The sequence below is a fragment of the Acomys russatus genome, unplaced genomic scaffold (assembly GCF_903995435.1).
Source record: "Acomys russatus unplaced genomic scaffold, mAcoRus1.1, whole genome shotgun sequence".
NCBI lineage: Eukaryota > Metazoa > Chordata > Mammalia > Rodentia > Muridae > Acomys > Acomys russatus.
Genome location: NW_026131586.1, coordinates 18653 through 31820, shown reverse-complemented (window position 1 = coordinate 31820; position 13168 = coordinate 18653). Strand labels below are relative to the sequence as shown.

General features: G+C 46.0%; 1 pseudogene; it reads right to left on the bottom strand.

Annotated features, from left to right (window-relative positions):
- Positions 1-1493: 1493 nt before the first annotated feature.
- LOC127186308 (60S acidic ribosomal protein P0-like) lies at positions 1494-5974 on the bottom strand (annotated as a pseudogene).
- Between the last annotated feature and the right edge of the window lie 7194 nt (positions 5975-13168).

Genomic DNA, 13168 nt, shown 5'->3' with positions numbered 1-13168 from the left:
GTGGGTAGTACCAAATATTCCTCAAATATGACAGAGAGAGAGAGAGAGAGAGAGAGAGAGAGAGAGAGAGAGAGAGAGAGAGAGACGCGGATGAGAGAGAAGAGAGAGAGAGAGACAGACAGACAGAGAGGAAGAAGAAGAAGAAGAAGAAGAAGAAGAAGAAGAAGAAGAAGAAGAAGAAGAAGAAGAAGAAAAAGAAGAAGAAGAAGAGGAAGCAGCATTAAACCATACAAAAAAAGACTCCACCTTGGGCCTTTCCACTCCCCTCCCAATCTATCCCATGCTTCCATTTCTGACTTCTACTCTGCAAATCTCTCAGAGAATGTGACCCTTTGTGAGAAAGCAGAATTCAAAAGACACTAGATTTCTGTTTGGTCTTGTAGTTCTTCATCTACAGAATGGCAAGAAATGTATTTTCATTGTTTGTAAGTCACATGGGTTCATGGCTTCTCATGCAGTAGCCCCAGACAGACTAAGATAGGAACGACTTAACCAGAACATGATTCTTTTACACTCTGATCTTCTCTACAGCAATACATTTTCCACTGTGCCATTTATTTTGAAGGAACACTCTTGGGAAGGATAGAAAAGACACAATAAGGTACAAAACGGTCTGTGTTGATACTCCATAAGAACCTTGGCCGAGTTCAGGTTGAACATGGATTTTCCTGCATGGAAAGCACTGAGAGTTGAGGAAATGGTACTTTCTTTCCCTCTTTCCCCAGCTCAATGTGGTGAGGCTCCTACATGCACACACATGCACACCATGTAAAGCTATGCATTCATTTGGACAGATAGTGAAGTTCAGTTTTGTAATAAATGCAGAAAGTTTCATATCTGGAAATAATAAACTTTTTTTTTAATTAAAAAATTTAAGCCAAGTCAGAGTACTGTCTTTTTCTCTCTTCTTTATTTGCAAATGTTCCCTTTAAAAGGCAAACTTCTGTTCTCCACAAACGCCCTGTTAGCAGCTCCAAGTTGACTCTACTTTGCCTGTGGGTGGTGGGGAGAGGAGGAGTATTAGTCTATGTCCTACTTAGGCTATTGCTATGAAGAGACACCATGACCATGGGCAACTCTTAGAAAGGAAAACAGTTTGGGCTGGCTTTCAGCTTTAGAGGCTTAGTCCATTACCATCAAGGTTCAAAGCATGGAGACACACAGGCCGACTTGGTGCTAGAGAGGTGGATGACAATTTTAAATCTGGATCAGCAGGCTACAAGAAGTGAGAGAGATTTTGGGCCTGGCTTTAGGCCTGAAGACTTTAGTGCCTGCCTCCAAGGCTCAAAGCCCATCCCCAGTGATACACTTCCTTTAACAAGGTTACACATAAGGCCACACCTCCTAATCCCTATAAAGTAGGTCTGCAATAACCAAGTGTTCAATTGTATGAGCCTATGGGAGGCATTGCTATTCAAACCACCACAGTCTAGTTACCTCTTGTTCCCCAGTGCATTTTAAAAAAGAGAAGTAAGCCTTTATTTCCATGTTTATCAAATTAAGCTTGTTGAATTGGTTGCTTTGAGAGGTAGGTCAAAAAGACCAAATCCCATATCCTCATCTGATTCCTCAGACTCTTCCTTGGCTTCAGTCTTGGCTGAGGCTACAGCAGCAACAGGAGCAGCAGTGGTGGCTGCAGCCACAGGGGCAGCAACCACAGATACAGATGGATCAGCCAAAAAGGCCTTGACCTTCTCAGCAAGAGGGAAAGTGTAGTCAGTCTCCACAGACAAAGCTAGGGCCCTCTTGTACCCAATGATGATAGAGTGTGGCACCGAGGCAACAGTTGGGTAACCAATCTGCAGACAGACACTGGCAACATTTTGGACACCCTGTAGGAAACGAGAGGGCAGAGTCTGCTCAGTGATGTCAAGCACTTCAGGGTTATAAATGCTGCCATTGTCAATCACCTGCTAGATGGTCAGCCCAAAGGAGAAGGGCAAGATGTTGAGGATGCTCAGCAGTGTGACCTCAAGGGCTCCTACTTTATCTCCAGTTTTTATCAGCTGTGCATCACTCAGCATTTCAATGGTGCCTCTGGAGATTCTAGTGGTGATGCCCAAAGCCTAGAAGAACAAGGTCTTCTCAAGCCCCAGACCAGAGTTCAGAGCTGCCACAGTGGCCTCACATGGGGCGATGGAGCCAACAGGAACAACAGCTGGCACCTTACTGGCCAGCAGCATGTCCCTAATCTCAGTGAGGTCTTCCTTGGTGCACACAAAACCCACATTCCTCCAGATGTGAGGCAGCAGCTTCTCTAGAGCTGGGTTGTTTTCCAGGTGGCCCCTGATGGCCTTGCACATTATGGTGTTCTTGCCCATCAACATGACAGCCTTCCCTCCCAGAGACATGCTGATCTGCTTGGCACCCACATTGTCTGATCCCACAATGAAGCATTTTGGATAAGCTTCCAACAATTGGATGATCTTAAGGAGGAAGTTGGACTTCCAGTCACTCTGCCTTCCCTGGGTGGTGCCTCAGGTATTGCCATGCAGGGTTTAAAGACTGTGTTACTCTGATGCGGACACCTGCTGAGACAGACCACAGTGCATTTTTTTAAACAATTATTCTGGGGAATGACTCATTTACTGTTCACTTTCTCATCCACTTGTACTGTATTCAATAATATTTATTGACTATTACTGTGTGCTATTTGGTGCTGCAAGGGGATATAAGTATAGTCACAATATATTTCCAGACTACAAATACCTCACAAAATAATTAGCTTTAATACTCTGTGAAAAATGTCAAAGAGAGACAGGCACAGGCACAGACCAGCAGACCTGCTGTTGACTTCTGGGGACTTTAGGTAGGCTCAGGATTCTTGCTTTCCATCAACCTTTGCAATACCCACTTTAAGCGATGTATGCTCCAACTGACACCTCTATAAGTTTGGATGTGTAAGCCAGCAAGACCAGAGCTACTGCAAGAGGCAATGAAGGAAGCAGAGAAGGGACACTTCTGAGCCTAGCTCTGACTTTGAGCCCACTTACCAGAGGCTCCTGATCGCCTCAGAGGAAGAAGCCTGAAGACTTTAGAGCCTGGCTCCTAGGTTACTCAGTTACTGCAGAGGGAAGTCTTGCTGAGGACAGATTCTCCAGAAGCTCCCCTGGTACAGGTCTCCACAGTGGCTGCAGAAGAAGGTCTTCTTCCCGCTTTAGCCTCCAAGAGTTCTCACTTAGCTGCAAAAGCGAATTCATCAATGCAGCTGCTCTTAGTCTGCAAGCCTGCTGCTACTGAGATCTTCTGTTTCTTCCCTGCAGGAGAGAGTCAGACCTCCTGACCTGCAGTCTGCAGGGGACTGCTCTCAGCCAGCATCTCAAAGCTCCTGAGGGCTCTTGAGTTGAAGCATTTTCTAGGAAAGCATCTTACAGTTGCTGGGGATACAAACTGTTTCTTTTAAATGCCCCCATGGCAGTCTGTTTTCAGTTGTTTTGTCTCTTTAAAGTCTGTTACTCCTGAATTGACAAATAAACTAAACATGGCTTGTTTGTATCTTTTCCTGTCTGTGTACTCCATTCTTGCAGGAGGCTGCCATAAGGACTTGGTAGGAGGCAAGAGGTCCTCATGAGCCACTTCAATTTGAGAAACCTTGGTGCTAAATAAATTCTCTAAAGGTCTGATAGAGTTTGAATTTATCTGGGTCTGGGTCTGAACTCTTTAGATGGAAATTTTTATTTATTTTTGCTTCCACCTTGTTACTTGATATAGATTTGTTTGAATTCAATTTCATTTTAGTTTAATTTTGGTAGATCACAGTCATTTGTTTTTTGTTTTTTTAGGTTTCCCAATTTAGTCTAATATAAAATAAGGTCTTTCCTAAACTTTTCTCAATTTCTTTCATGTCTGTTATAATATTAACCTTTTCATATCTAATTTTAGGGTCTGTTTTCTGTTTTGCTCAGTTTTGTAGATGCTTTCTTGATCTTGTTTATCTTTTCAAAGATTCAACTCTATTTCAATACTTCTTTGTAGTTTTTCATTTAATTAATTTCTGACACGATCTTAATTATTTCCCTTTGTTTACAGATTTTGGATTTGTTTTATGTTTTTTCAAGGCTTTAATATGCACTTTATTTGAACTCCTCCCATCTCTTAAATATAGATGCTTGCACCTATAAATGCCTTTCTTGTACTGCTTTTCTAGTACTGCACCAGTTTCAGTATGCTGTTTTTATTTTTACTTGATTGTAGTTTTTTTCTTTCAATATCCCATCAGCACTCAAGGGAGTGCTAATCAATCTCCATGGGTTTCTGCATTTCACTTAGCTGTTGATTTCTATTTTGATTCCATTATGGTCAGGTAGAATATCTTTTTTTTTTTTTTAAATCAGTTTTTCTATATTTTTCAAGGCTTGCTTTGTGTCCTTTATGTGATATATTCTGGAGATGACCATGAGGTTGTGAGAGGCACTGGTGCTCTACATTGTTTGTAGGGTGTGTTCTGTCCATGCCTCTTATGGTCACTCAATCTATGGTGTCATTTAACTGAGATAATCTCTGCTGATTTTCTATTTGCTTGATTTATCTATTGATGAGAGTTGAGTTGAGGTCTCTCATTATTATTGTATTGGAGTGAATTTATGCCTCTAGATCCTTATATTTTTTAATGAAATTGGCTGTGCCCATATTTGATATCTATGTTTAAAATTGTAATGGCCTCTTGATGGACTCCTGTCTTAATAATGTCAACAGAGCTTCCTCATCTCTTCTTGCTAATTTTGGAGTCCAGTCTTGTCTTAGTCATGGTCACTACTCCTGTGATGAAGCACTGTGAACAAAGAAATTAGGGAGGAAGTGTTTATTTCGCTCACACTGTACGCCATTAAAGGAAGTAAGGGCAGGAACTCAAACAGGGCATGAACCTGGAAGCATGAACTAATGCAGAGGCCATGGAGAAAGGAGTGCTGCTTACTGGTTTGCTCTGTATGGCTTGCTCAGCCTACTTTCTTGTAGGCCAGCCTAGGGTTGGCCCACCCACAATGCATTAGGCCATTCTGCAACAATCGCTAATCTAAAAAAATGTCCCTTGTTGGTCTCCTGAATCCTCCCAAAGAGACCATCAAGGCAGGTGGATCTGGACCCAGGGGGGATTGCACAAACTGTTGGACCAACCAAGGACAATGATGCAGTAAACCTAGATCCCCCGTTCAGATCTAGCCAATGGACAGCTCATTCTCTGACATTGTGTGGAGAGCAGGGACTGCCTCTGACATGAACTCTTGTGACCCTGATTTGATCCCTTCCCCTTGGTGGGGAGGCCAGGTGACACTCAGAGGACGAGGTAGCTGGCTATCCCAAAGAGACCTGATAGCTTGTGGTCATATGGTGGGGGAGGAAGTCCCCTTCTGTCAGAGGTCTAGGGGAGGGGAATAGGCAGAAGAGATAGAGAGGGTTGGAATAGGAAGATACAAGTGAGGGGATAACAATCAGGATGTAATCTGAATAAATTATAATAAATTAGGGAAAAAATGCCCACAGACTTGCCTGAGGCCTTGTTTTATGGAGGCCTTTTTCCAATTCTTCTCAGATTACTATAGCTTGTGTCAAGCTAATATAACACTGGCTAGCATAAATCACACTTGTCTCATCCTAGAACAGATTAGAACACACATATTAAAACAACGACTCTTGCTTGCCTTCTAGTCTCTTCTAAGGCTTGGAGATAGAACTCAGGTCTGGGTCTTCGGCTCAGTAATCGAAGTCATACAGTTTCAGCCTTAAGTTTTACAGGCTTTTGATTATGGGTTAGGGATCCTGTCCCAGTTCCATTCAAACCTGCTAATATCCAACTAGGTGCTTCTTGGAATCCGTTGACTTCTTCCTCTTCCCTGAAACAGAGCTGCCTACACTTCCTAGCCTCTGTTGAAGTCAGCTGAAGCCGCAGGGTGAACTGCTGCCGATCAACTATAAGTAGAAGAGCTGTAAAATGATCTTTAAAGGGATTGTTGCTCTCCTTAGCCCTGGGTTGCATCTTCAGAAGCCCTCTTCAACTATAAGATGCACATGTAAAAAGAATCAGATGACAAGGGAGCCTAATGCAAGGAACAGCTGCTTAACTCCATACCTATACTGTGAGAGAGAGAACTGCCACCTGTTGCTATATGTAATCCTAGCTGTTGTATACATTTTTTGAGACTCCTCTCCTTCACATTCCTCTGCTTTCTTCAGTTAATTTATTCCTCCCTGTTCTTCTTGATCTTCCAACTCAGTTTTCTTTTACCTGTTCTGTATCTTTGTCTTCAAGAATCCTTCTGGCACCTGTGTTTGATCTAAGTGTTGTACATCAAAGCCCACCCTTTGGACAGCTATATTGTACTGTTGACTCAGAAATACAAAACTCCATCTTTCTCTCCTTTCTGATCACAAACTCATGCATGTGCTTGGCCTCAGAATGGTTGCAGCATTCTCCTTGTTTCTTTAACTCAGCTGAGGACTTCACTACGCAATCTTTTACCCAAGAGAGAAAATTGGAGATCACTTCATCAGTCTTAGTTCCAGCGTTCATTTAGTCAAACATTCCTCTACGTTGCTGCTCCCAAGGTTAATACCAAAACTAGTCTTTATCTTATCACGTCCCCGAATCTTAAATCCTGCAAAGACTTTGCATTGTCTAAAACGTCAAGCTCATTTGTTTTCATGCTGCATAATAGAAACTTTAGGTACTGTGCTGTGTCTCCCTCCAGGCTCAGGTTTTATAATCTTTATATTTCAAAGGCCCAACAGTTCTGAATTATTTAAGGTTCCCAAATCATCTTGCAGGGAGTGTATGCTCTGCCATGCACTTTTCCTATAGGGCACATGTTTTCCCATTTCAGAACAAACTCCATGTATCCTGAATTCAACCCAAACATACTCCCTTTTGGAAAAGTTTTCCCCAAAAGCCTTCAAGTATATGTGTTGGGAGCCGAGAGACCCTGGCTGAGTTGAGAGACCCTGGTTGCGTTGAACTCCAGCTGACCCTTTCCAGCCAGCCTATACAGAAAGAACTTATCAAACATTTTGCCTGGCAACGGACAAACCGCAAACAGTGTGCTTGGCCCCAGGAGAGGGAACTTGGCCCTGAGAAAAGGAACACTCAGTGTACCGTGGCTTTGTAGCCTTTCTCAGAAGTCATGGTACATGAACATCTGACGTGCTGTGGTCTCTGGGAAAAGACCGCGGGGCCACCTGTCTCCTCCCCCCACCCCACACATTGTCCCAGGGGTTTCTACCCTGGAAGATTCTGTACTTTCCCACTGCTCTCCCTCCTTCCCCCGCCCTTCCTGAAGCACATTTTAAAAATCATACACCTGCTTTCAGTAAATGACTCTTGATAAGACATCCTTTCTTGAGTCGTGTCTTCTCTCTCGCCCATTTTTCATTTACAGGCCGTGACCCCCTTCGAGACCCTGAATAACTGAACCCGCGGGACGGGGACAGTGGCGCCCAGACGTGGTTGTCGGAGTACGGGTTGCCCCACGGACAGATTAAGATCGTGATCGCCCCTGTGACTTTATGGTTGTCGCCGCTCACCCGGCCACTTCAACTATTAGGTGAGTCATCTGTCCAATTTCTCAGAATGGGTAAAACTTTGTCTAAAGAGGCGGAATTCATCAAGGGCCTCAAAGACGCCCTCAGAGAGAGAGGCATAAGGGTTAAAAAGAAACATTTGTTTGAATTTTTCATTTTTGTCGATGAGAAATGTCCCTGGTTCATTATTGATGGGCCAACCATAGATTCACACAAATGGCAGCAAGTCGGTCGTGATTTAAATGTCCTCATAACTAGCGATGGGAATGAGGCCCTAGGACACAACATTTTTTCATACTGGGGTCTCATCCGTGACATTATTCAAGCCTCTGATTCGGAGACTGGACACAAACAACTCCTTTCTGTTGCAGAGTACTGTCTCCAGTCTTCCCTGCTGCCTTCTCGCTCCTCCTCTCGCACCTCTGCTCCTGCCTCTTCTCCTTTCACCTTCATAGATATCCCTCAGGACTCCCCTGTCAACCCATCTCTGGACCCTCCCCAGCCGCCACCTCCTTCTTCTACGGCCCCTCGCTATCCCTCTCTCCCGTCCGCCTATGACGACCTTCTCTCTTCTGTAGACTGCGGCTGCTCTCCTTTCTGTGCCCCTGTCTTTCCTGGGACCAAAAACCCTCCCTCTGCTCCGCCCGCCGTCCTCCTTGCCCAGAAGGGTGACGACCCCCTAGATCCCAGAGACGCTGCGACCCTTGAGGATAAAGCTGCCTGCTACCACTCCGAAGAGTGGCCTCCCTTGCCCCTCCCGACCCTCCCCCCTCCCATCAGTGCCTCCTTCCCCACCGCCACTCCTCTTCCTCCTTTTCCAGCTCCGGCTGCGCCAGAGTTGGCTGCTCCACTGGCCCACACGCCTGCCTCTTTGCCTGCCACGCCCCCTTTGCCTTTCACTGCACTCACCGCTATGAAATCCTGCCTGACATAGCCGATCCAAGACCTTACGGAAATCCTCCAACTTCAAAACCGCCTCTCTAGCCTCTCTGTTCTCTGCTCGTCTCCCCTTTCAGACCCGCCTTCTGTCCGTCTCGCCTTCCCTGTCACACGCTCCCAGACGGCCCCTGAGTCTGGCCGAGAGATTGCCCTGCCTCCCACTCTTCCCGCCGCAACCTTCCGCTTCCCGATCTGCTGGCCTTTCGCCTCCTCCCCCTTCCACACCTTCCCGACTCCCCCCTCCTGCCTCTGCCTTGTGGTGGTCCACTCGCAGGACCCTTCTCCCCTCATTAATCTCCATTCTGACTCCAAGGCGGAGCAATCTGACTCCGACAATCCAAACAGTGAAAGTGAAGGTGACGCTGTTGATCGGACACCCGCTCCTACTGTTTATCGCAAACTCCCCTTCAAAAAATTGGAAAAGTTAAATGCTGCCGTCAGAAATTATGGTTCCAATGCTCCATTTACCTTCTCCCTGCTTGAGAGCCTCAGCGGCAGCGGGTATCTCACACCCAATGAGTGGACTTCTGTCGCCCAGTCCGTATTGACGCGGGGCCAATTTCTCTCTTGGCGCGCAGACTGGTCAGACCGCTGCCGCTCCACAGCACGGTCTAACAGCCAGAGTAGCCGTGCTTTCACCAGACAATGGACATTGGATAAGCTTCTTGGACAAGGCAGATATGCTCTTGATGATAAACAGAAAGGTTTTTCCCTGGGACTTTTGGCTCAGTCCTCCTCTGCCGCCATGGCCGCTTGGAGGGCGATCCCCACCCAGGGGTCCGTTCTCTCTCCTCTGACTAAGATTGTTCAGGGAGCTCAGGAGAGTTACAGCGACTTTGTGGCTCGCCTCCTTGAAGCCGCTGAAAGGTCTCTTGGCCCTGGCCAAAATGAAAATAAATTACTAAACCAACTTGTCTATGAAAATTCTAATTCTGCCTGCAAGGCTGCCCTCAGAGGAAAATACAAGGGTAAAGATCTTGATGAGATGGTTCAGCTCTGCCGACAGGTAGATCCCTTTACCCATAAAGTCACCCAGGCTGTCAGCCTTGCTGTGGGAGCTGTAGCAGGGGCCCCACCCTAACAATCAGCCCTGCTTCTGCTTCGGACAGCTAGGTCATTTGCCAAAAATTGCCCCCAATCTAAACCTTTACCTACTCCTCCCGCTGCTACTGGTATGGGCCGCATTCTCGATTCAGGAGCAGATTCCACTGTTTTATCTCAGGCCTCCTGGCCTTCCTCCTGGCCGTGCCACCCCTCCCTAACCCACCTCCAGGGCATAGGCGTTTCCACCAACACCCTCCAAAGTTCCCAGATTCTGACATGGGAGGATCCTGATGGCAATACGGGCTGTGTTCAGCCATTCATTGTCCCTGGCCTGCCTGTTAACCTTTGGGGTGAGATATATCAACCCAGATGGGAGTTTACCTTTTCAGCCCCTCTCCTACTGTGACACAACAAATGCTAGATCAGGGATTCCTCCCCGGTCAGGGCTTGGGCAAAAATAGTCAGGAATGCCCAACCCCCGTCCAGACCACTCCCAAACTAGATCGAACAGGATTGGGTTACCGTACTTCTTTTTATAAGGGCTGTTGCTCCCCCTGCACTCCAGGCTGATAAGATTACTTGGAGAAATGACTCCCCTGTCTGGATCGACCAATGGCCCCTCCCCACCAAAAAACTCACCGCGGCAATGCAGTTAGTGCAGGAACAGCTGTCCGCAGGCCATATTGAGCCCTCTACGTCTCCTTGGAACACCCCCATTTTTGTCATCCAGAAAAAAGGGGGTAAATGGCGTCTACTACAAGACCTTAGAGAAATAAATAAAACTATGGTTCCCATGGGAGCCCTTCAGCCAGGACTCCCCTCCCCTATCGCCATTACCAAGGGATTTTTGAAAATTGTTATTGATCTTAAGGACTGCTTCTTTTGCATCCCTTTACACCCGGAAGATTGCAAACGCTTTGCCTTTAGCCTACCCATTGTTGATTGTATAGGACCCTCCACTCGCTTCAGTGGAAAGTACTCCCCCAAGGTATGGCTAATAGCCCTACTCTTTGCCAAAAGTATGTGGCCCACGCCATTAATCCCTTTCACCTTGAACGTCCTGATCTCTACCTTATCCACTACATGGATGATATCCTTTTGGCGGGAGCGAATGGTGAAGAGCTCCTGTGAGTTGCGTCCTCCTTAGTAGCCAGACTCCAAGAGTTTGGGCTCCATATTGTGCCAGAAAAGGTTCAGCTTCAGCCCCCTTATTGTTTTTGGGATATGAATTACATTCTCGTAAGATTCTCACTCAAAAGATGGAACTTAGAAGAGATTCTTTACACACCCTAAACGATTTCCAAAAGCTCCTGGGGGACATTAACTGGTTGTGCCCCTATTTAAAACTCACCACTGGAGATCTTAAGCCCCCTTTTTCTATTCTTCAGGGTGATCCTGACCCCTCTTCCCCTCAACAACTGACCCCTGAGGCTATAAAATCCCTACAGGTTGTTGAGGCTGCTATTTCAAATCAGACCATTTCATATTACTCCCCCTCTTCCCCTCTCTGGCTGTTGATCCTCCCCACCACCTTTTCGCCCACAGGTTTGCTATGGCAAAATAAACCGTTATACTGGTTACATTTAACCACTACTCCTTCAAAAGTCCTTTCCCCATATCCCCTCCTAGTGGCCAAAATACTCAGGTTGGGAAGAGATAGTTCCCTTAAAATATTTGGAAAAGACCCAGACATAGTCAGCCAACCCTATAGCCCCGCCCAATCCAATGGCTACTACAAACATCCGGTGACTGGGCAGTCAATTGCTTTTCCTTCCAGGGAAAGATTGATAACCATCTCCCCTCTGACAAACTTATCCAATTTCTCAGTAACCAAGCCCTAATTTTTCCTAAACATATCAAGAGTACCCCTATCCCACAAGCCCCCTTAGTTTTTACTGATGGCTCCTCCTCTGGTGTGGCTGCCTATGTTATTGATGAACAAACTACCAGGTTTCAGACTAATCTCTCTTCTGCTCAACTAGTGGAACTGACTGCGGTCTTCCAAGTGCTCCAAACCCTACAAGACTGCCCCTTTAATTTATATACAGACAGCGCTTATGTCGCTTGCTCCATTCCTTTGTTAGAAACTGTGCCCTTTATTCGGCCAGATACTAATGCTTCCTCCCTCTTTGCTAAAATCCAAAAAAGTATCCAGCAAAGGACATGCTCCTTCTTTGTCAGACATATTCATGCCCATACCGGTCTGCCTGGACCTTTGGCCAGGGGCAATCATTTGGCCGATCTAGCCACCAGAAACAGCTTCTTAATTCTGTTATCCCAAGAACAGCACCCCCTTCAAATGGCCCAACAGGCTCATCAACTACACCACCTAAATGCTCAAACCCTGAGACAAATGTTCTCCATTACCCAGAACAGGCCCGACAGATTGTACGTCAGTGTCAACACTGCATTACCTTCCTCCCTGAGCCACATCTGGGAGTTAACCCTCGGGGACTCACCCCAGGAGAGTTGTGGCAAATGGACGTTACCCATTCTGCCCCTTTTGGAAAACTAAAATACATCCATGTGTCTATAGACACCTTTAGTGGATTCCTTTATGCACCCTTCAGTCCAGGGAGGCTACAAAAAATGTAATCAGCCATGTTCTTTCCTGCCTCACAGTTATGCCCCAGCCCTCCACCATTAAGACAGACAATGGGCCTGGCTATACTAGCTCCTCCTTTAAAAACTTTTGCGCCCAATTACAAATTAAACATGTTACTGGAATTCCCTACAATCCCCAAGGACAAGGCATAGTAGAAAGAGCTCATCAAACCTTAAAAAATATGATTTTAAACTCAAAATTTCTGGGGGGATATTATACCCCACCAATAATAATCATAAAAATTTATTAAATCATGCCTTATTGTCCTTAATTTTTTAACCCTTGATAGACAGGGAAAGTTGGCTGCCGATAGATTCTGGCATCCTTCAACTACCGATACTTATGCTCAAGTACTATGGAAAGATTCATTGACTCATCAATGGCATGGACCAGATCCTGTGCTCATTTGGGGCAAAGAACATGCCTGTGTCTATGACCAGACTCAACAAAATGCTCGATGACTTCCTGAAAGGCTAATCAAACTGGCTAACCCAACGACCTCCCAGGGAAAATCCCTGAGAAAGATCAATAAATGTGTTTTCTCTAGAATGTCCCTGCACATCTTCTTTCCTCGTCGTTCCTGAGCCCGGTGGGTGAGTACTCCCCTCTCCCACCCCCGCCATAATCCCTATGTGATATTCAATTACACATGGGTCATTGTAAACCGGCTGGCGACATCGTTAATTCCCGTAGCCACTGGGAGCTCAGCCTCATTGGCCGGTCCTCCAAGTAGACATCTGTGCACTGGCACTCCGGGCTAACCCCGACTGGGTACTGAGAACATTTTTTGGCCCACGATGAGTCTAAGTCTCCCGAACAGCCCATAAGAGAAAAAGACTATGTCGGATGCCCAATGATTTAGAACGAAATACTGCTTCATAAGGCTTTAAGAAGACAAGGGTATTGGGGACTAAATGGAGGCCTATATGTTTGCCCTGGCACTTCTCATTATCCCCGGACCAATAGTTACAAGTGCGGAGGCTCTAATGATTTCTTTTGTGCCTCCTGGGGATGTGAGACATCGGGTACCACTTATTGGAAGCCATCTTCCCCCTGGGATTATATCTC